We start from the raw sequence: 23,950 nt of genomic DNA on the forward strand, positions 1-23,950 counted from the left end.
TCCATCACGTATTCAAGTAACACTTCATTGTGAGGATTTCACTGAATTGTATGAACACGCCTGACGAATCTATTTTCAACTGTTCAGTGAAACACGTGTTGCGTAGAAGCTTCAAAAATAATTATTAATAATAATAATTGGCTATAAATGAAATCATTTAAAAGTGTTAGCCAGGGGAGTAGCTGTTTTCTGATATGTTTCAGTCCCAGTAACAGTAATTTAACAGTTTTGTTAAAAATTGCTACAAACATTTTATAAGCACAAGTACTTAATTATGCTTATAAAAACAGGTCTGAAAGTGAATTTTATTGCCCAGCATGAACCAACGGGGAGGTGAGAGTCGTGTCTTGCCAGGAAAGGAAAGGAAGGATGGGGTAGGAAGGAAGGTTAAATCTGGTTTGTTCAAGTGAATTCACAAGGCACCCGCAAACTACTTTTAATCGGCGGTCATTCAAGTTCAATATAGTCTGCGAGGGTCCCGCATTTTGAAAGGTGTATTTTGTAAGTTTGGATAGTAAGGAAAAAAATAAAAAAAGAAACTAAAAGTAAACATAACATTCGTTCTTCACCAAGACGAACAAAAACTCAAAAAAACAAATTACAAAATTAAAATTAAAACATATATATATATATATATATATATATATATATATATATATATATTATATATATATATATATATATATAAAGTCTGTATATAATATAAACAGACTTTCTGAATTACCTACTCTGCTTTAAATATGAGAGAAATCCTTCTATTTTTAAAATTGGCAAAGTAGTCAATTACTTCGTTATAAAATCGGGGGTTGCCTGTCACTTATTTTATATACTTTATTTCAATTGAAAGAAGAGATATAGATATTACGTAATCTATTTCGAGTAATCGAGATTCTGCTAAAGGATTAAATTCTTTTCGATGCTGAAAAATTTCTATCAACTGACGCTGATGTTATGGGAATTGTCACAATTATACATATAAGTTTATATAACTCAGGCATGCAATCTCTCAAATCATTTTTAAACATAAAATTCAATAAATCTAAAAGAGACTTGCAATTTTGAAACATCTGTTTCATAATTTTGTCTCAAATCGGGTAAGTCTAAATTGGTTTTCCTTTTTTTCGGCGCCGGCGCGGTGGTTCTAGAGTTAAATCAATTGATTCGAAAATATTATCAAAAAATGTATCGTTATTTCTAAAATTCATCAAAATTCCTGTTAAATTGTTTAACCGTTGTTTTGAGTAATTTGAGTAATTTGGCATTTATTATTTCGGGTTGATGGTTTCTTCGTTATTCATTCTATTGCGGTGCGTTTGAGGTTTGTTGATGCAGGATACAGTGTGGTACGTACCACGTAGTGAGTGATAGTGTTTTTTCGGGCATGTTATGTATTTATGTAAAATTTAAATAAATGGAATACATTTTTCATTAAAAATTGGTAAAATAATGATACCCAAGCATTTTTAGAAAAAAATAATCATAATTATTTGTCAATATCTTTTAATTCATTGCGATGAATAGCCTCAAATTTCAGCCTTGCCTCCTCTGACGAGCCGCCGCTGGTCAGTCCATTAACCTACAGTGTAGGGAGTTGAGACTTGCCTGAACGAATTGTTCCTCCAGATGATTTCGTCCATTTTTATTTCAATAAAATCATGGATGTAGCCGGTACCACGTAGTACAAGATCATCAAAAAAAAATAATAAATAAAACTCTCTGTTTTCTTTTTACTTGTATTTGTTACTGCAGTTCCATCCTACAAGGATCTTTTCATTTTGATTTCACCTCTATATTTCAGGTCGGCTCCATGGACTCTGATATTTTTGATATTCTGATATTCCAACTTGTCCACTTCATTTTTGACATTGAAAAGTGAATCAGATAACCTGGCATGCGGTCTAAATGACACTTCCACATTGTTTTTCCTGAGGAAACCCGCAATTATCTCTCTTCTTTTACCAAAATATGTCACGCATTTCTTGATTTCCGATTGTTTGATCTGGGGGTATATAAATCTGTAAGTGAATTTACGGCTTTGTTTTCTAACTAACTTTTGGATTGTATCTGCGTTGAAACCATTATTATGGCCTATCAATATATATTATCAAAATAATTATCCTTAATGCCTTCATCTGCCAACAATCTAGTTAGGGAAGAGAGGTTTCATGACGTGGTATTGTTAAATGTGTCCTGAATCTCAAGTTGAGATGGTGTACATCAGTTCTAAAGGATATTTTTTTGAAAAGATAAGAGGATTTTTTCTTTTGAGGAATTTTTGAAAAAATGTTACAAAATGAAATGTTAGTGTGGATTCCATATTCAACCAACCCACATCTCCGAACAGATGAGAAATGTGTTCTCGTTTCCTCGTTCCCGGACCATACACCACGTCTGCGCAGTTGGCATGTGAAAGAAGTAAAGCATCGCAGAGTATAATTTTCCTTTTTTTATTCAGAAATGCTCTGTTGGAATTAATCATTTTCAAATTTGCATAAACCCTTTTCAGAATTTGTGAAATGTGTGTTTCAAAACGAAGACTGTTGTTAAGATATAGGCCCTCAAGATATAGGCCCTCCTTTCAAAGGAAGTTCTGTTCCATTTTTAAGAATATTTATGAGACCAGAACAACGACTTCCCGCGCTCTCTACCAAAGAGCATGACATTAGATTTAGATGTATTAACAGATAGGCAATATTTAGTTGACAAGAATAATAACATATCGAGATCGGCATTAATTTGTCATAGGGCCTCGTTAATAGAATTCTCGTCGAATTCCATGTACAGTATCGTCAGCGTAACAATGCTTGGTTGCAAATTGCAGTGACCTGTGAAATTAGGATGTGTATAAAACGAACAAGAGAGGGCCCAATATTGAAACTTGAGGAACACCGTTTTCAATTTGTATTGCATCAGATGGTGTATGCGATCGAACGTCTCAGAATAGTCCAGTAATATCAGAAGACAGAGTATGTTACTATCAATAGATCTGTCCATATCATCCACAACTTTCAGAAGGACAGTCGTACAACTGTGGTAAGGTCTGAACCCTGAATGACACTCAGGTATTATATCGAAGTCATTCAGATAATCACGTATCTGCAAGTTCAATATTTCTTCAAAAACTTTTGATAGCGCACATAAGATGCTAATTGGCCGAAGATCGCCTAAACTTTCGGGATTAGAATTTTTGGCCAACGAAAGAACATGTGCTTGCTTCCAGATGGATGGATAGGATTTAGTGGATATGCAGTGATTAAATAAGTGAGTGATTTGTGGAAGGATTGTGAAGCAGCAGTACAGCAAAATTTTTATGCTTATCTCATTAGGTCCTACGGCATTCGACTTCATTGTCAGAAAAAACTTATAGATGTCATCCTCATCAGTAGCTTTGTTGGATACGTTGGAATTGTTTATGTTATTACCCGGAAAAAAATTCATAATTGCAGGGGAAGAGTTGCAGATGGATATACTTCCAATTTTTTTTTATATCTTCAACGTTCAATAAGTGGTCTGGAATGGATTTCAGATTTCTTTCATGGTGAATATTCAAATAGGATACATCTTTCCATATCTGCTTACTTCTTGTAAGCCTATGATTGGGATATGCTCTTGTCTCCAGCTTAACAGTGCGATTGGTTAAATTCCTCAACTGTTTGTAATAATCCCAGTGATGCTGTAACTTTGCCCTTCTAAATCTCGTAAGAGTTCTATCTATTATAATGTTTCGTTTTGTTCATCGAAATACACTTTGTCAATAGTGTGAATAATGATCATTATTCATTCACATGATAAAAAATAATGACCTGAAATGCAATATTTTTATGACAAACTGTAAAGATTCAGAATCGTCTGCAATGAACTCGTCTATAGTATAAGATTCTTCATCAAATAACAGATAATGACATTTCGGATGTCTGCCTAAAATATGTGAATACATCTCCATCTTCAATTATTCCAAATATCCGACTCGTTTTTCACCCTCGAAACGCGGAAATTAATCAAACGCAAAGCAAACAAAAACACCGCCATTTTCCTCGAATAGCTCGTAAAAATTCCCATCTTAATAATTATAACCATAACTCATCCTACGATGTGAATGTCTTTTAATCCGTAGATCTTACTGAACAACAAAGACTAAGAAGAGTGTGAAATAAATTTTTATCAAGGAAACGGAGTGGCGGAAAGCTTCAGATGTGAAAAAACTCTATCAGCTCTTAGAGAAATGAAATGTTCTCAAATCTGTTCCGCGATAAACATGAATTGTGTATATTTGCTTTGTTGTCTGAAATGCTTTCAGATGGAATATCCTCTCCATCGGATAAGTCGAATTACATTTGATTTCTTAATGTTTCGGAAGCATATTTCCACCGGCTCAAAGAAATAAAACTCCCGTTTTTAAATTTTATATCTGTTAACTCGCAGGAGAATCCGCAGATTAGACTGGACTGCCGTAATATTCAATGTGAAAATATTTACTGCTCAAAAAATGAGAAATGTTCGCAAACTAATGATCGGGATTCTTTTTAGGGACAAAATACAAACACTACAGGAAAAGACGCCCTAAGAGCGGTGCCTGTGCGAAAGTAGCGATTCATATTGGATTAGAACCCCTGGAGATTAAACCTTGTCATAAACTCCGTTCTCCAAATGGAAGAGTTCTTGAACAGTGACGTTTCAGGTGTACTGAGTTGAACCTAAAAACGATAAGTAGCCACAATCCGTCGTGTATATCTGATATGTACCGCTCTTGGTGCCAAGTCACTTGAACACTTCTCGTGAAAGTTGAAGAAGAAGAAGAGAGACAAATCTCCAACCTTTTTTCGATATTCCAGACTATCAAGGTTGCAAGTGATGTTCGCCTCTCCAATCAGGCGGATGGCTCTTTTCTGGATAGAATCCAGCAACAGCAGGGTATGTTTGGGGGCAGAGCTTCATACAGTATCGAAAGTTGATAAGTTGTGTACAGTTTTCTGGTTCGGAACAGTGTTTCAAGCTTTTGAGAAGCAGCATTTGCAATTGCAGCTACTTGATTGTGCCAAGACATATTGGTGTCCATTTTAACCCCAAACATACTTATCGAAGCAGAAAATGGAATTGTCTGACCTGACATTATTATATTCGATTCGGAGACATTTATCTACTCAGAGAAGAAAAATTATAGAAAGATAATATTGAAATTCAACAATGAATCACGTCTTTGATAGCTGAATTATCTCGTTATCAACTTGTGTGTTATAAGCTAGAATTCCAACTCACACGAAAACTTCAATTAGGTACATTATTTAAGCTTAGTGAAAATCCTGAAGTGATCATTTGAACTTGCCTGGCCGACGTACTATTTTTTAGCTTGAAACCCGTGTGTACTAGTGCTATACTATGTGCTATACTATACTAAGGATGTGGTCTAATTTATTACTCTTTTTATATTGTCCCCAAGACACAACAACAAATTATACAAATACTACAAAATTAAAATGACATCCTCTCTCGAAGCAGGGTTCCAAGCTTTTGAGAAGCAGCCTTTGCATTTCCAGTGACTTGATTGTGCCAAGACATATTGGTGTCCATTTAACCCCCAACAAACTTATCAAAGCAGAAAGCGGGATTGTCTGACCTGACATTATTATATCCGGTTCGGAGACATTTAACTTCTTGGCATTGAATTGAACCTGGTTACTTTCACCCCAATTCGAAATCACTTCTAGATCCTCACTGAGACATGCAACCTTCTGCTGTCGGTGAAGATGTGCCTCCATAGCCGATGTCCTGGAGTCCAAATGGAATGACATGACAAGTGTGCTGTCGTCAGCAAATAATGGATTTTTGTTTTTTTTTCCAATAGGTCTTTGATATACAATAAAAAGAGGATTGGCGACAATATGGATCCCTGGTGAACACCAGCGTTGATGGTGAAAATATTCGAGAGATATCTGTCGACGGCCACTTGCAGGTATCGTTCTTTCAGGAAGCTGAAGAGCCATACACAGAAATGATCCGACAAGCCATAGCATCGAAGTTTGGCCAGCAAACCCTCATGCCATACACGGTCGAAGGCTTTAGAAATATCAATCGCAACAGCTCTTGATCCTCCATGTTTCTCGATTGCGTTATTCCAATTATGGGTGACGATAGAAGGTCGTCTGTTGATCTTTATTTCCGAAAGCCATATTGATGATCGCTCAAGATGTTGAAGCCTTCCATATATTTGAGGATATGATGGTTTACGACTTTCTCTATGATTTTTGATATCACTGATAGCAAAGCGACTGGTCTATAGTTATTTGGAAGATTTTTCTTATCCTTTTTGGGAATAGGCTGAACTGGAGCAAACTTCCAACAAGAATGAGAAACCCGTTTCTTGTAAAACATGTTGAAAAATCTACAAAATACTGGTGCGAGTTCATTTACGCACTTTTCAAGTACGATGATTGGCACTTCATCAGGGTCAGACGCCTTGTTGATATTGAGCTGTTTCAAAATTCGCCTAACTAGACACTGTCGAAAAGTGATTTCCGACATTGTGAATTCCAATGTGGGAATATTGAGTGGTGCCTTTTCCAGAAAATCGACTGTGGAGTGGAACGCAAATTGTTCATCTAGTAGATTTGCTTTTTATATGGCTGTTGTTGCAATTGAACCAACCGCTTGATTAACATCTTTGGCCACCGATCAGAAGCATCTAGACCCATTGGGATATATGATAACCTTTTTTGCAGCGTTGCAGTAATTTTCATCATAATAAATTTCTATAGGAAACTCACATCTTAAGCAATATCAGGACGGTAACTTACTGTCAAATACATAAGTGAATCAATCTGATTTTTGAAGGAAAACGTATCTTGCGATTGAGTTTTTTTTTGTAATTTTTTGCTGAGATGAAAATTCGTAACATGGTCAATCAAATTTTGTATTACTTTGTTTTTGATATGGTAGTGATTTCATTCCCTTTGGTACTGAATACTCCATTTGAAATTTTTCTTTGGGATTACTTTTGATTTATTTCACCGTTTCCCTCTATCAAAAGCTCTTCATACGATTTAAGAAATAACCTTCATGGACACATTGATAGATAGATGCAGTACAAATCAGATTCGTTGTTACGTCTAGGTCTGAAACGCAGTAATCACTGACGTGAATGTAGCATTGAAGTGCTTTCTGAATCGTTTTTATTCCATCCAGCAGTTAGATTTAGCAATTATCTACCGTCTACCATGTATAGCAGCAGAACAGCTCCAACCAGTGGAAGCTGGTGGAAGCAAGTCATTTGTTTTAACAAAATGAGTTTGAATACTATATCAAGGAAAGATATGAATAAATATCCACAATTGAAATCTCGAAACATTTATTTCTCCCAAAGTACCAACACCATATGTTCTGGTAAAAGACTGCTGAAAAACAACTACTTTCCTGGCTATCCGCACGCTGGACATTGAATTATATCTGGCAGACATTTATGCAAGATACCTCACAGGGGATAGTCTCGCAGATGTTTCTCTTTTATTCAGCAGCAGGACCATGCTGGAATTATTCGAATGGGTCACCTACAAACTGGTTTCGATGTATTACTCCTCAGCAGTTGTTCAAGAGATGATAATGAAAAAAATATTCTGTAAATGCTTTTCTGCTAAAGAATTAGTCCGAAACATTATATTTCATTTACATATTATAACAAACTAAAAATTAACAAATATTTGAATATGAAAATTATTGGTAATCCAATATAACGTTATTCAGGAATGTAAAAAAGACCAATTATTTTAGAGACGTTTAGGATATTGAAAATATATTTCAGGATTGAAATGACTAGTGAAACTTTGAACATCATTAGTATATCATATATTTCGTAATATACTCTGTCAAAAAATCAACTAATGTAGGGTAGGAAGGTAGCCTGGTAGGTTGACGTGGGTGGTTTGCTCCACTCACTCAGTCAACCGCTGTGTGAACCGGTGGTTCGAACCGCAAGGCTCCCTATCTTTCAACCCGTTTTAGGAATCACACGTTAAAAGGTAATACCTGGTTAGTCCTCAGCTCGCACAAGTTTCGACTATTGAGAGTTGTCGTTCGTCGGGGGGCGACAGTTGATTAACAGAAAAGCAGATTTTAACAGTCGGAATGATAGATACAGAAGGTTTTTTTTTCGTATTATCACAAGCAGATAGCAGGTGAATATTCCAAGGTGAAAATTATTGGCAGTCTAAAAAACTTTTTTTCAAGAGCATATAAAAGACATCGTATCAAAAATGTATAGGTACTGAATAAATAGAACTGGCCGATTATCTTGCTGACTGGCAAATTTGTGAACACAATGTACGATAGAGCGCAGGATGGGCTCAAATTGATAGAAACATGATGTAAGGAATACTCACTGTCGATCAATCCCAAGAAGACTGAGATGGTTCCTTTTCACCCGAAATCTTCAAAAGCAAACTAAACTTCTCTGAAGAGGTGAAATACCTTTGTACTATCCTCAACAGGAAGCTAACATAGAACTTTCACCTACAGAGTAGAGCAAAAAGAGCATATGGTGCTTATGAGCAATGTTGGAGAACAGTGGGATGCGCATGGGGTCTTCCATCCCGTGTGGTCACCTGGATTCACACTGCAATAATAAGACCTATGTTAACGAACGAAGTCATTGCATGGGGACCGAAAGTTCTACAAGCAACGGCCATCCAAAAATTATATCAAATACAGCGACTGGTTGTTCAAACATCACAGGAGCCATGAGAACAACACCAACCGCGGCAATGGAATTAATTACGGGTCTGACCCCTCTGGACCTATACGTTAAGGAGGTTGCGTTGATGGCCATGTTACGATTGCGCACGACTGGTGTAAACCTCGAAGTAAAAATTGGTCAATTGAGGCTGAGCATATGGCGAGAAGCGCTTATTGCGCAACCTCTGCTGCAGGCAACCAGTGATGCAATTGAACCCAGGTTTGTGTTTGATAAACCCTACAACCACAGAGTCAGATACTACAAATGCAATTCGCATATATACAGACGACTCAAAAACCAAAGAAGGCTCAAGATGTGGAGTATACTGCCCTAAACAGACAAGGTGTTACCTCAGAGCTAGAACTAGAGTGCCACCAAGATTCAGCCAAAGCCTCGGTAGATAATAACATTATCCTGAGGTGGGTTGAAGGGCACGACAGGGGTAGAGGTAATCGCATTGCCGACTCTCTAGCCAAGGAAGCGGCTGGCCTAAGAATTTTAGGACTCAATGTCACCTACGGCCTGATGACTTCGACAATTGCGGAATTAGCCAAATATCACATCCATGCTCAATCCCTGAAGAGATGGGATAGAATCAAAGGATGTAATCTTGCCAGGATCAACCTGGGCGACCCTGGGAAGCTGGCGCCGAAGAAATATCTGGCGATGACCAGAAAAAATCTACGCGAGTGTTCGGCGAGTCTTGGTCTACACCTGCCGAAATAAAGGAGATGGCTCCAAGTTACCTGTCCACCTTCCTGGGAAGGATAGGATGGACGATGACCTAGGAGGACAAATCTTCGGAAGGATGTACAATGGGTTACATGTGGCCTAAGTGCTGTGGGCTTTCACTCACCCTCCCTACTCTACAGATACAGATAGAACTGGCCATACTTGATGGAAATCCATACCAAAACTCATTATTAATACAGTTTATTGTATGATTTCCAGTATAAAAGATTTGTATAGTGAAACACGTCTCGCGGTTTTTGTAAAACCCTTTATAGTGAAAATCATACAGTAAACTGTATTAATGAGTTCTAAAAATGTATAAAGTACAGTTGAAGGAGCTTATATCTATATCACCAACATCTGGAACATGTTTAATTGAGGATGTTATACAATCATAGTGAGTTCATTCAGCTATGAAGCTAGCAAATACAAATATCATTATAGGAACGGTTTATTATAATTGATTAATAACATGAGTTATAAATTATATTATTCTCAACTAAACTCTCTAAAAAGTCGTCATGATAAAAGTAGAAAAAAAATTAATTGATAAAGTTATCCAATCATTACTGAGATATCAATATTATTTTGTATATAAATTGAAAATATTTTCACTATTTTTCATTTCTAATTGCAACTTATTATGAATGGAAAGGGTTATTTTTCCACTTATGAACATGTAAATAATTGTTAATATCAAATTACACATTTTGAAAACAATTTCATTGTTGCTAGCCTGAACAATCATTCTCATTATCATTAAGTTTACAGTTCTTGATGAACCTAGAAAAGGTTTCAAACAATTGAGAAAGAGTGTAGATTCTTTGTTTGTTGAAATACTTGATATTAGTCTATCAACTTTTCTGAGGGAAAATAGAACGCAGAACGCAGAATTTAATGCTCTACAACTTTCATTTCATGACTTTTCCGATTGAAGTGACTGTTTCTGAGTTACCGCTCTTCAAAGAGCCGGAAACGGGTTTTTTTCAGAAAATGTGGTGAAGTAGGTGACTTCCTTAGCGAGGTATATGCGAAAAACTGAAAAAAATTCGAAAATTTCGAGGTTTTAATGTCCTCAAAAGTTGTCCCACATAAAAATATAGTTGGATTCGCTCAGTTTCCCATTATTGAGGTGCCAAGGCACCAATTCAAATTTAAAAACATAACATCCGACCTTCTGTTTTTACCGAAGTCTAGATTGATTGGACTAAAATGAGTTCGATAAACGATTCACCGCATATCAAAATAACCAGAGTTATTATCCTCAAGTACTTAAAATAATGTGATGTAAGTCGAGGTTAATTTGATAGTCGTCAATAAAACTTTATCGATATATTTCCAAGGAGCGCCTAATATGAGAGTCATTTATGGGCATTAGGCACATTAAAGGAGATTAGAGTTGCTCCCGACTGCAAAGGAAGATAATATGTACTTTCTGGAACCCTATGATAAAACCCTTGAGGCTCGGGATCAGAGACTTTGATCCTTTGCTTTCATATGAAAATATTAAATTTAGTAAAGCTGAGGATTACGAGGAAATGAATGGGATGGCTCGTCGTGTATTTCCTGGATAACAGAACGAGAAAAGCCGATGCAGTCGGTTCGTTTGGTTTAACATGTCGACGATGAGAAGAAATTGATTTTTCTTCGCAGTATTTAAGAAAAAAAATCACATCTTCATCACTTAGTAGTTTAACAATAGAGAAGTTTTCTTTCAATTTATCTCTACAGTATAGCATTTTTGAAAACCAATCAATACTAACTTGATGAACCAATTCATATAACAGAAAATTCCCACGAAAGGTTTAATCAACATTTGCAGTCTTTTCTTTGCAAAAAAAAAGTTCAATCAAGACCATGACTTTATAAATCTCTTTTTTTACTGTTGAGAATCACAGGATTGAAAAATTCAAAACAACTTGAGTTTTTTTCTAATTATGAAATTGGTGCTTAATTGTAACATTTCATATGAAGTGTCGGTGCTACAATAAAGGTAGCATATTCATTATATCTAAATTTTCAAAAACCTTGTTATCAGGGTTATCTCAATTTCCAATTTCATGAAATCATTCATATCTTACCTAGTTATCGTTATATTTTTCTCTCGAATATATTTTTTACTGAAAAATCATAATTTTGTCAGAATGGCGATATGAATGAGCATGGTGTTCGACAAAGACATACAAAACAGACAGAAGTGTCAATTATATTTAATTGGTGTCCTCGTAATTACTTGAATATAGTTCTACAGAAAAAGTAATATATTTGGTATTGAATTTTGATTTTAATGTCTCGAAGAAGTTCTACTCAGAAATGAAAACTCGACGAGTTGAATAAATAGGGTATGGTACGCCCAACTTCTATATATACAGTGCCTTCATTTCAAAACTTCCCACCCCTAGTACTTCGTTTAGCAGGGAGAATTTACCGTAGGCAAAAAACCGTCAATTTAGATATCGAGAAAGAAGTTCAAAACCAGTGCCAGTGGTATTTTAGGTTCAACACCCTTCCACCTAGCTACCCCCACTTAATAATTTTAAATGTCACCCCCTATCTTGTTACACATTATTTTAAAGATCTTGAAAATCCTCAATCAACCCTGTTTAGAAAACTGAAATTGGCTGATCCTTTCTCGTAAAATAGGACAAAAAGAAAATTAATTATAATAAAAAATTAAATGATAGCTATTGCAATTAAATAAATGTACCTTAATTTATTAGGTGTTCAAATGTTCACCATCGGTAGCAAAGCAAAAGCACAATCTATTCTCGAATTCCTGTCAGACTTTTGTAAATGTTTCGTTATTAATTTGTCTGTATGTGTCAGTAATCCTGTGTCTTAGATCCTGAATGTCCTGCAGGGAAGTTTTTTATACCATTGTCTTCAAATAACCCCAGAGAAAAAAATCCATTGGCGTTAAATCCGGAGATTCCGCCGGCCATTCTAGAGCACCTCTTCTGCCAATCCTTATGTCAGGATACCGTTGATCGAGCCACTGTCGGACATGCAATGCGTAATGTGGCGGTGCGCCGTCTTGTTAAAAATGTAAATTTTGTTCATTTAAAAGCGGGTTGTACTCTTCATCGATTCTGACGCAAATTTCTCGAATATGACTCCTCATTATTACCGTATATATTTTAGTTATTAGTGTTATCGTTATTTTCGCTTTTACTGTATATATTTCAATTATAAGTGTTGTCAATATATTCATCTATTTTACCGTTGACGTATGTTTCTATATCATGCTTACTAAATATCAACTTACTTTTTCTCACTCACGCACTGTGAGCATATATGTTTATTATTCTATATTTATTGATTGTATTAATTTTTCTATTTGAAATAAAACATTATTATTATTATATTATCGACTTGGCGTTCTGAGGACAGTGTTATGAGTGGATCGATTACATTTTCCAATAAGTTTAAATACAATTGGCCAGTTAAATTTTCTCCAATAAAAATAGGGTCAATTATTTCGTTTCCCAGAATTCCAGCCCAGACGTTTATTTTTTGTGGATATTACGTATGATCCTCTCGAAAAAAGTGTGGATTTTCATTAATCCAGTATCTACAGTTATGCTTATTTACAAAGCTATTAAGAAAAAAGTTGATTCATCACTGAAGCAAATATTTTTTTATTAAATTCGGGTAATTTTGAATTCTCGCAGTCATTATTTCACAAAATTCTATTCTCCTATTCCTCACTGAGTTGCTGAAGAATACTCATTTTGTAAGCAAATAACTTGTTTAGTTTTAAAACTTTGTGTATAGAACCAACTGAAATATTTACTAACTTAGCGACTTCGGAAATTGAAGTAGTAGGCTCAACGGCGAATTGGCCTAAAATCTCAATTTGTGCGGCTTCCGTAAGAACTCTCGGCTGCTTTAATGCTTTGTTGCAACACCGGTCTCTTCAAATTGTTGAACAAGGTCTAGAACAGTGGTCGCCAACCTGTCGATCGCGAGCTACCGGTAGCTCGCGAAGGCAATTCTGGTAGCTCTCACAACGATTTTAATTTAAAAAATACAAACTGCAAAAATCAAAGAAGCTTCCGAAAATTCCACAAAAAAATCTAATTGTCATAAAATTAAACATAAACAGCGGCAACGTTGCGGTGAGCGATCTGCCGCTGGCGCCATCAAGCTAGAATCGGCTAGAACCGACCAGCCGGACCAGCGCGTTAGTGTTCGAGAACGATCTGGATTGCTTTGAACGGGATAAATACGCACGGCGCGGCGACATTGCGCTTAGTTTAAAACTGAATGCGTAACCAACGTCCAGCGGTTGGGTTAGTAGAGAACAACAAAAATAATATTATGGCAAGCACTTGTAAGAAGGTAAAAACATACCACTTTCATTTGGAATGGAAAGAACAATACTTTTTTACAGAAGTTAAAGATAAAAATATGTGTTTGTTATGTAATACTTCGGTCTCCGTTGCTAAAAAAGAAAATATTGAGAGACATCATAAAACTGTACATTCTAATTTTTAAAAATCATTCCCACTACATTCTGCCACCAGAAAGGAGAAACTGAAACAGTTAAAAAAGCAGTCAATTGGACAACAATCAATATTTTTAAGAACAGTCGACAAAAATAAGGCTGCAACTGAAGCATCGTACCGTGTGTCCCAGATAATTGCACAAAAAAAGACACCTTATGAAGACGGGGAAATGATAAAACAGGCGTTTTTAGAAGCCGCTGATTCGTTATTTGCCAACTTCAGAAATAAAGACGAGATAGTTTCAGCTATAAAATCTATGCAACTTTCTGCTAATACAGTGATGAGACGTGTAGAAGTAATGAGCAATGATATTTTTTTACAGTTAAGAACTGACTTATATAACTGTGTTTATTTTTCACTTCAACATGAATGAATCAATAGATGTCGTTGACACTGCCCAGATGGCCGTGTTCGTCAGCATGGTTTTTAGTGATTTTACGATTAAAGAAGATCTTTTTAAGTTCATTCCACTGAAAGGACACACTACTGGACATGAGTTGTTTTCTCATTCAAAAAATATTATTTCTTCCGAGAAAATTCCAATATCGAAAATGGTAGGCTTGACAACCGATGGCGCTCCAGCTATGGTGGATTGTGATAAGGGTCTGGTGGCGTTATGTCGTAAAGATGAAACTTTTCCGCAATTTCTGTGTTACCACTGCATTATCCATCAGCAAGCATTATGTGGAAATTTCCTGAAACGAAACAACGTTATGAAACTGAATTGTGAACAAGATTAGAGCTCAAGCGTTACAAAAAAGATTATTCAGAACCTTGGCCGATGAAGTTGACTGTCAATACGGGGACCTACTCCTTCACTCTGAAGTCCGATGGTTAAGTAGAGGACGGGTGCTAAAACATTTTAATGATGTCCTATCTGGCATAGTTCAATTTTTCAAACAACGCGATGAACCGACTCCGGAACTAGAAAATTCAATCTGGCTTAGAGATTTTGGTTTTCTCGTGGGCATTACAGAGAAATTAAACGAACTTAATTTGCAGCTTCAGGGGAGAGACAAAGAACTAGCGGAAATGATTTCTGATATAAAAGCATTTATCAAAAAGCTGGAGTTTTGGGAACAAAATCTAATTAACAGCGATTCCAAGCATTTTCCTATTCTTTCAGAAAAAATATCTCAAAATCCATTAGAACCCTATGACAAAAAATATCATGTAGAAATAATTTCTACCCTGAAGAATAACTTCAAAAATCGTTTTAAGGATTTCAATGACATGGCTTTAGTAGCGCAGTTTGTTGTTTCACCCTTTATGGAAATTGATATCCAACAGTTTGCAACTTGTGTTATACAGAACTTTGGCGAAGACATCGCTGCAACAGAAATGGAAGTCATTGAGTTTCAAAATGATTTAGCCTTAAAATCGTTAGTCTCAAGTACTGAATGTATCTGGCCTATTGTAAGTAAAGAAAAATATTCAGTTCTATGCCGTGTTGCCTTGAAAGTGAAAGCATTATTCAGTTCAACCTATTTGTGTGAATCTTCTTTTTCCAATATGAAATTTATTAAGAACAAATAAATAAAGAAGAACAATAAAAGTTTGTCTTTATTTTTCAAACACATTCGTCTGATGTAGCTATGAACAAGTACGTACTAGTAATATCAGTTATTTTGTTATTAGTTTATTATTAGTACCTATGTATTATGTATTACCAGTTAAATAGTAAAATAAATACATATAATGATAAATTAACTGTAGATTATTTTATTTACGTTGCGTTACGTGGCTTCCGTGTGGGTAGCTCGCTGTTTTTTCCAAAATTAATAAAGTAGCTCAACACATTGAGGAGGTTGGCGACCACTGGTCTAGAACATATCGGTGACTCACATTTTGGACTGCATGCCTTTCATTAAAAACCCGGGCTGTCCTACGAGCACACCTATCTTCAGCACCATAAATGAAAATAATTTCAGTTCTTTCTTGTAAAGTTTACACCATTACGTATTGTATTACTGTCAGTGCAACTTGCACCACTTGACAAACAGTTTAAAATCAAGAATAACTAATTCTGATGAATGTTTTCACCATTTAATTGTAACTGACGCCAAGAAGCAATTGTGTGCCCTTATCTCACGTTCAGCTGAACCAAAAAACTGTGTAAAAAAGAGACATAAACATACCGTTATTGAGTCAGTGGTAGCGGTCCCATTTTTGCGTTTTGTTATAATTCCCAAATCAGAATGGTACTTATTTATTTATCTTTTGATTTTCATGGAATTATTTTCCAGCAGCTTGACTGCATTAACCTTTCTCGATTTTATATCATTTCTAGAAACATGTGAATTCGTTTTTCGATGACATTACAGATTAGCTTCCTAAATTTCTGCCACCGCAGTTGTCGGTTTATTGGTCAAACCACCAACACTGACATATAAACTTGGCAAGTTGACTTGGGTTTGAAGGGTGCCCAGAAGATGACAGTACTACCAACTGTCGAAAGCGCTCGCAGATAATTTATAGAAGATATAAAGCTTCAAATCCTTTTTGTAGAATTTAATATTGAAATATATATGTATATATATATATATATATATATATATATATATATATATATATATATATATATATATATATATATATATATATATATACATATATATATATATATATATATATGATGTGTTGTTTTTCCGGGTGTTCATCCGTTGTGTACTATTTTTAATTTTATTTATTTTTAATTTTGAAAGAAGTCTTCAAAATGAAAATGACAACTTTTTGACATTGAATAATGTGAAATAATTTTTCTAATTTTTTAATGTCGTTCATCATGGTGATTTATACTGTGTAAATATTACAGGATGTATTGAAATGACAATCTATGAAATTCATGGTTTTGCCATTCGAGAATGAAGATGGAGGGGGCTGTCAATATTTTTTTGTCTATAAAAACGGGCCGGCAGCTATCCCGAAAATCCATTTTAAATATTAGTCTTATGATGCGTTTCTGCGCTATAAAAACTCTGGAAAAATCCCTTGCTCTGCCCCAAGCCATGATATTCAAACTTTTATGGGGGTAGGCTATGTCATTCGTTTGATAGACTTATTGATGCCATTATGTGAGGAATATAATATCATTCAAATGTCCGCGAAGGTTTCTCTGGGTGCAGCGCATCCGAAACGTCCAATTTTCCATGACTGTGGTGCATAAATCAGGCTGAATTTGTTTGTAGCTTATTCGCATACACCTGCGACTCAAAAAAACCACAAAAAAAAATCGAACAGTGTCAAATTGCACGATCTCGGTGGCGAGTTCACATCACCTCCAGGTGAGATGACCATGCACTCAAATCGCTCGTGCAGAATATCCAATGTGAGTTGTGTGGCACGCAGCGCCGTTTTGTTGGAACTACATATCGTTGGTGTCCAGATCATCCAATTCTGGTCAAAAGAAATTGGTAATCATCGACCTATAGTGCTCGCCGTTGACAGTGATGGCCTGGCCAACGTCGTTCTCCAAGAAATAACGACCAATGACGCCACCAGCCCAAAATCCACACCAAACAGTGGCTTTTTCGAGATACATTGGACGCTCTTGGATATCATGTGGATTGGTATAGTCCCAAATCCAACAGTTTTGTTTGTTCACGTACCCATCAACGGGCCTCATCGCTGAAGATGATTTTTCAATGAAAACTAGGGTCACCTGCCAACGGCTCCAGAGCCTATTCAGCTAACACACGTCATTGTCTATGGTCTTCTTTCAGTTTTTGGATCAGTTGAATTTTGTACTTGTACAGGCCCAAGTCACGATGCAAAATTCGCCTCGGATTGTCCTGCACTCTCTCACAGACATCGACGATGTTTTTGGCGGACCTTGCGTTTCGTCGACGTACAGGTGTTGGTCGATCGTTTACTGAACCAGTGGACTCCCATTTTGATAAAACAATTTTTTTATTTGCACGTGTTGTTGATGGTGGTTTGGCAAAGCAGACCGAATAAATGACAACTAATTTGACAGATGTAGCTTCAACAAGATGGCCGTTATCAATTTTTAAAGTTCGAAAAACCCGTTATAAGACCTATGTTGCATGAAAAGATGCTGATGTTGATGAGCTATCTTTCACCTAGTATCTTATTTTTTTCTTCTGAGTGCCATAAAGGCAGAAGTGCCACAAAGGCAGAAGTAAAAGTCCAACAGTTTTTTCCTAAAACTATTCTTTCTGATGAGACTTTCTTTATTCCAAATAATTCGAGATATTTCCAACCACAGAAATTTCTCCCTAAGATATTAGCAATCAGTATTCCAGAAACTACTTCACCGTTATAGCAGATACCGACTAGATGAAATATTACTTATAAATTTGATTTACATGGATACGCCGTATAGTACGAGATTTAGTGAGTCACTTAATTTTACTTAGCATCATTAATCACGAAGAAAGTGCGCCGCGTAGATATAATGATCATTAAAAATAACTTACCATATAAAATATGCATGGTTCATTTAAGCGTTAGAGTCTCAATAAAACGCCGCTATATCATGCCATTCACATTATCAAATAATGTTGCTCATCTCTCCCATCGTTTGCAGATTAACTCAATCCAAATTTCAACCTTGTATCATAAAATGATTATGACTTTAATATACGAGTAGTTGAAAGACGCTCCAGCATCGCTTTCTAGCTAATCAAGGGTGTACGCTTGAGGAGACGAGATATCAACCATATCCCATTTACTTAATTATTTCCTTGGAAGTGATCCGATTCGTTTTAGTTCTCTCAGGAAAACAGTTTTACTTTAATGGAAATCCGATTGATAGAGAATTCGTTTAATAATATTTTGTGCCGAAAACTGAAGTACTTTTTGAATAAGAATAAAGTCATTTATGTGAAAATTCCATTTCAGCCGCAGACAATGTTCGAAACGCAAGGATAGAATTTGATTGCGAAGTAGAATATTCAAACTAGTTTTAGAATTTAAACGAGTTGAACTTCTTAATGTTTTTTTAATTCATACCTTTTCTACGAAGGCGCCACCAAGAATTGTTTTCGTCATCGATAGTTCAAACTATCAGTCATATTCGACCTTCTGAACTGTCGATTATATATATTAAAGTAACACTTCAGTTGGTGATGTTCACGCATGTTCAGTAAAAAACTCACGATTAGGAGTTAATCAAATACATTATCATGAATTTTCATCAGGTCTCAACCAATTTCATCTGATGTCGATTACCTATAAAGCACTGTGAATCGTGATTACTCAAAATCTACAATTCAAACTGTCGATTACAAAATGAAAATACTATGTGCCTCTTCTTTTCAGTTCTCCACTTAACAAAACTGACATTAATTTACTTTAATTTTCACATAAATATAGTCAGTGGGCATACTTGAAGACTGGCTATAAATCAAATCATCTAAAAGAACAATATGTTCGGGCCAGTCTCAATTCCCTTCACTATAGGTTAATGGACCGGCCACTATCAGAAAACAACTACTCCCCTGGTCAATACCACAAAGGACGTTGGATTATATCCAACATGTGTCAGTGCAGGATTCTTCACTGAAGTTATTCCAGCATATGCTATTGGCGATACAACTGCCGCAACAGATTTTCAATTATTGGAACACCCTTGCAGACTGATTTCGGGCTGTTTGGCCACTCGTCAGTACCAGGTAGTGTCTATCGTCAACATAAAGTCGATTATTTCCGATAATTGAAAATCGAATTCCTCCAGACTATCATTCCTCGAACTAAGCTGTTTTCATCTCGGACTCTATTTGTGCGACCACAATGAATAGAATACAAAAAGTTAAAACATTGCATTCGTCAACCAACATGAAAATACATCGAAATAAACTGATAGATTTGTCGAAAGTAGATATATACGTTAAGGAATGCCGTACCCAGGAGTTTATTTGGGAAAGGGGTAAGTTATTGAAACTCAATATTTCATGACCTCCAGAAATCATCAGACTATCAACAGAATTTCAATTCTCTAGATATTTTGGGTGCAATTATACTTTCCACAGGAAGATCAATATGTCTATGAACAGCCATCAGAGCCAAACTATTCAGTCATATTTCTCCAGTTGAGTTAATTGAATACAAGTCATCTAAAAGAACAATTTGTTTAGGCCAAGTTTCAACACCCTACACAGTAGGTTAATGGACTGACACCTATCAGAAAACAACTACTCTTCTGGCTAATACCACGAAGGGCGTTGGATTATATCCGACAGGTGTCAGTGCAGGATTCTGCACTGAAGTTATTCCTGCATATGTTGTTGGCGATACAACTGCCGCAATAGATTTTCAATTTTATTGGAACACACTTGCAGACCGGTTTCAGGCTGTTTGGCCACTCATCAGTGCAAGGTAGTGTATATCATCAGCATAAAGTCGATGATTTCCGATAATTGAAAATCGAATTCCTTCATTCCTCGACCTAAGCTGAAGACTACAACAAACAACAGGTTTGTCGTCGCCCCATCTGCCTGTGAACGAGGTAACCAACTGCATATCCGAAACTGAATACGTTTTGGACCTTCCAAGGGATGAAAAAGGAACGCTCTGCTATGAAGGTGGTCAAGTTGACAAATATATCGTCACTATCGATCCGCTCCGGTTTCGCATGGGTGCAATGCTGATACTGAATATAAATTCACCCACCGGAAATTCAAAGGCATGAAAAAACGCGGCTGGCGCCCCTTTTGGAATATTCAAAAATCCTTGGTTTTTTGCACATCTACAACATAAAACAAATCTACATACAAGATTTCAGCCTCCGAAAATGTAGCGGTACGGACAAACAGTGATGAAAAGGTAATTTACATATGTAAACGTGTCTCTTTTATCTCCAGGGAGCTCCCCAGTTGGACTATCAAAAAATATTTCCTTATCGCACATCTACAACGTGAAACGAACATACATACAAAATTTCAGCTTCCGAAAATGTAGTGGCACGGAGAAACAGTTATGAATAGGTAATTTTCATATGCAAACGCGCCCCTTTTACCCCCACGGAGTTATATATGGAATATAGGAATTTTTTTCTTAGTGCGCATCTAATAAGAATCATCTATACACCAAATTTCAGTTTCCTAGCAGTGTCGCATTAGCGACGTAGCTAGAGTAGCAAATTCTACTGGCCCCGCGACTCGAGAGGCCCCGCTGTCCAACATCTGTCTGAACGTAAAAAATATCAACGATTAGATAGGAGTGTAAAAATATTTTCCTAAGCTATGCTTCACTCCCACCTGAAAGTCTAAAACCAGATTTTGTCACGTTAAATCTTATCCGACATTTCATTCATATTTATATGGTAGTAGTAGGAATCTATTTTATAGGATACATCCTAATCTTACAAGACATAATAACTAATTAACAATTTAAATTTCCACACTGCCAAAAATATTAATAAAATTCAAATCTGTATATAGATAATAACAATAATGAAGATAAACTAAATAAATAGATAATAATGAAAAATATACAATTTATAAGACCCAATGTTGAAAACCAATATTGATATAGTAACTATATATAATATACATATTTTCCAACTAACTAACGCTCTAGGTATTGCAATAATTCACTTTTAAACCCTCTTACAGTATTTTCCTCTTTAATGGCATTTGGTAAATTGTTAAATTCCCGTAGTCCCTTGTAGAATGAGTTTTTCGTTCCGCCACCAGTGTGAGTTCTATATATATATATGAAAATTATTATAAGATCTTGTCTCATGTGCATGTATTTGATTATTAAAAACTAAAAATTCATTAAAATATGTTGGTTGGAGACTTTTGGTTATTTTAAATATAAAAACCATTGTTAAAAAGAATAATCGATTTGAAATCGACAGCCATTGTAGTATATTTAACATGTGATCAATGGAAGTATACCGACTGCATCTTAATATAATTCTCATGCCCCTATTTTGGAGTTTTTGAAATTGGGAAAGCCTATTTTGGTTTATTAAATGCATTAAAGTTGGACAGTACTCAAAATGAGGTTCAATTATACAATTATATGTTAATATTCTGGAGTTAATAGTCAAATTATTTGCTTTCCTAGAAAAAAAATATATTTTTTTTGGAATTTTTTTTTATAAAGCATTCAGCATGACTGTTCAAACTCAAAATGTTATCTACAATGACTCCCAGATACCTTATTTCAGACACATATTCCAAGGTAGTGTTACCAATTTCAATTTTCATTTCATTATTATCAATAGAGTTCAGTTTATTTATAGTTGTTATCACCATAGCTTTTGTTTTATCTGCATTTAATTTTAATTCATTCATATGTAAATATTTTTCGATGTTCTTCATAGAACCTTTGAGAGTATCTACAGCATCATTGAGTTCTGTATTCGAAGTATAAACTAATGTATCGTCTGCAAACAGATTAAGTTCATGTAGCCCAGGAACATAATAAATATCATTTAGGTATATAATAAATAAAAGTGGACCAATTACACTTCCCTGGGGAACACCAATGTTGATATCTATCTCATCAGATATATCTTTCACTAAGATAACTAAGAAACTATGCCAGCACAGAGCCTGTTAACCCATAATAATTTTATTTTTTTATCAAAATGTTTCTATCAATTGTTTCAAATGCGCGCTTGAAGTCAAGAAAGACAGCTACAGTGTATTAATTTTCATCATACGCATTTTTCCATCTAGAGAAAGTATACTGAACAGCTGATTCACAGGAATGATTTTTTCTGAATCCTGACTGTTTACCTAAGAATAATTCATTATCATCCAAGTATGCAACTAATTGTTCGTAAACTGCTAGTTCAAGGACTTTCTCCAAAGTTGGTAGAGTATTAATTGGGTGAAAATTGCTTGCTTCAATTGTATTACTAACCTTTGGTACAGGAATAACAGAAGTTATCTTCAGTTGATCTGGAAATATTCCTTTATCCAGAGATGTATTCATCAGGTTTAATATCACATACCCAAATACCTCGAATGCTTCTTATGAAAATTTGCTATTCAGTACTTCAGACTTGTTTTTATTGTCTAAGGAATGAATAATCTTCCGCAGTTGAGTCATCGTTAATAGTTTAAATTTGGAAAAAAAAAACTGTTTATAACTGAATAATTTGTGTATGACCATTCATCAGATTGAGGGATACTCTTAGAGATATTTGAAATACTATTAACAAAGTAATTATTGAAATTCTCAGCTATCTCATGTTCATTTTCACTAATTGTTATTGAATTGTTTTCACGAAAGATGATTTTATTCATTTTACTATTGTTAACCGGATTTATTATTGATTTGAGATGTTTCCACATCTGTCTTGGATTATTACGATTTGCGTCAATTTGTTGTTCATAAAAAAGTATCCTTTTCTTTTTTAACATATTAACATACTGATTTCTAACAATTTCATAGTTTTCCCAGAATTGTTCACGCTGAGGTGAGCTGTAATTATTTTTAAATGTCTTATATATTGTGTTTCGTTCGTTAGCTTCATTTTTCAATTCCAAATCATAGTAAGGTAATTTGTTATTTTTTATTGAGATAGTGTGTTCAGGTGCAAAATTATCTATAATTATTTTAGTTTTATCAAATATTTCATTCATGATTTCGTTAAAATCGATTGAATTCAATAGCCATGTTTGATCAATTAGTTCAATATTCATGTTTGAATATGTCTCAGAAGTAATATTTCTAACAATCAGCTTTTTTTCAGGAATATTTATAATAGATTTGAAACAACTGACAGATATCATTGAATGATCAGTTATCTTAGGCGTATGAAAGACAGATGGTTGAACATCGCAACAGTTAGTTACCACATAATCTATCAAGGTTTTTGCGTTTATTGTAATTCTAGTACACTGCGTCACTATTTAAGCAAAACCATACATATTTAACAAATTTTTGATTTTTCTACTATAAAAAGCATTGTTATCTGCATAATTAACATTAAAATCACCCAACAGTATGAAATTATTCTCAAGAAAATAGTTTTCAAATAGTTCCTCCAAACAATCAATAAATA

The 23,950-nt window shown here is 35.2% G+C and overlaps 1 protein-coding gene across 1 annotated transcript in view; it reads right to left on the bottom strand.

The window, feature by feature from the left end:
- The window catches only part of LOC111514591 (uncharacterized), a 192,333-nt gene extending 169,512 nt beyond the window's left edge, over positions 1–22,821 (bottom strand). Inside the window, exon 1 of the mRNA XM_074180612.1 lies at positions 22,804–22,821. The gene's annotated coding sequence lies outside the window, so the exon portion shown is untranslated. The remainder of the gene's footprint in view (positions 1–22,803) is intronic.
- Positions 22,822–23,950: the final 1,129 nt, after the last annotated feature.

The sequence above is a fragment of the Leptinotarsa decemlineata genome, unplaced genomic scaffold (assembly GCF_025532065.1).
Source record: "Leptinotarsa decemlineata unplaced genomic scaffold, Ldec_3_MD MMD2_tig00026299_RagTag_RagTag, whole genome shotgun sequence".
Classification (NCBI taxonomy): Eukaryota; Metazoa; Arthropoda; class Insecta; order Coleoptera; family Chrysomelidae; genus Leptinotarsa; species Leptinotarsa decemlineata.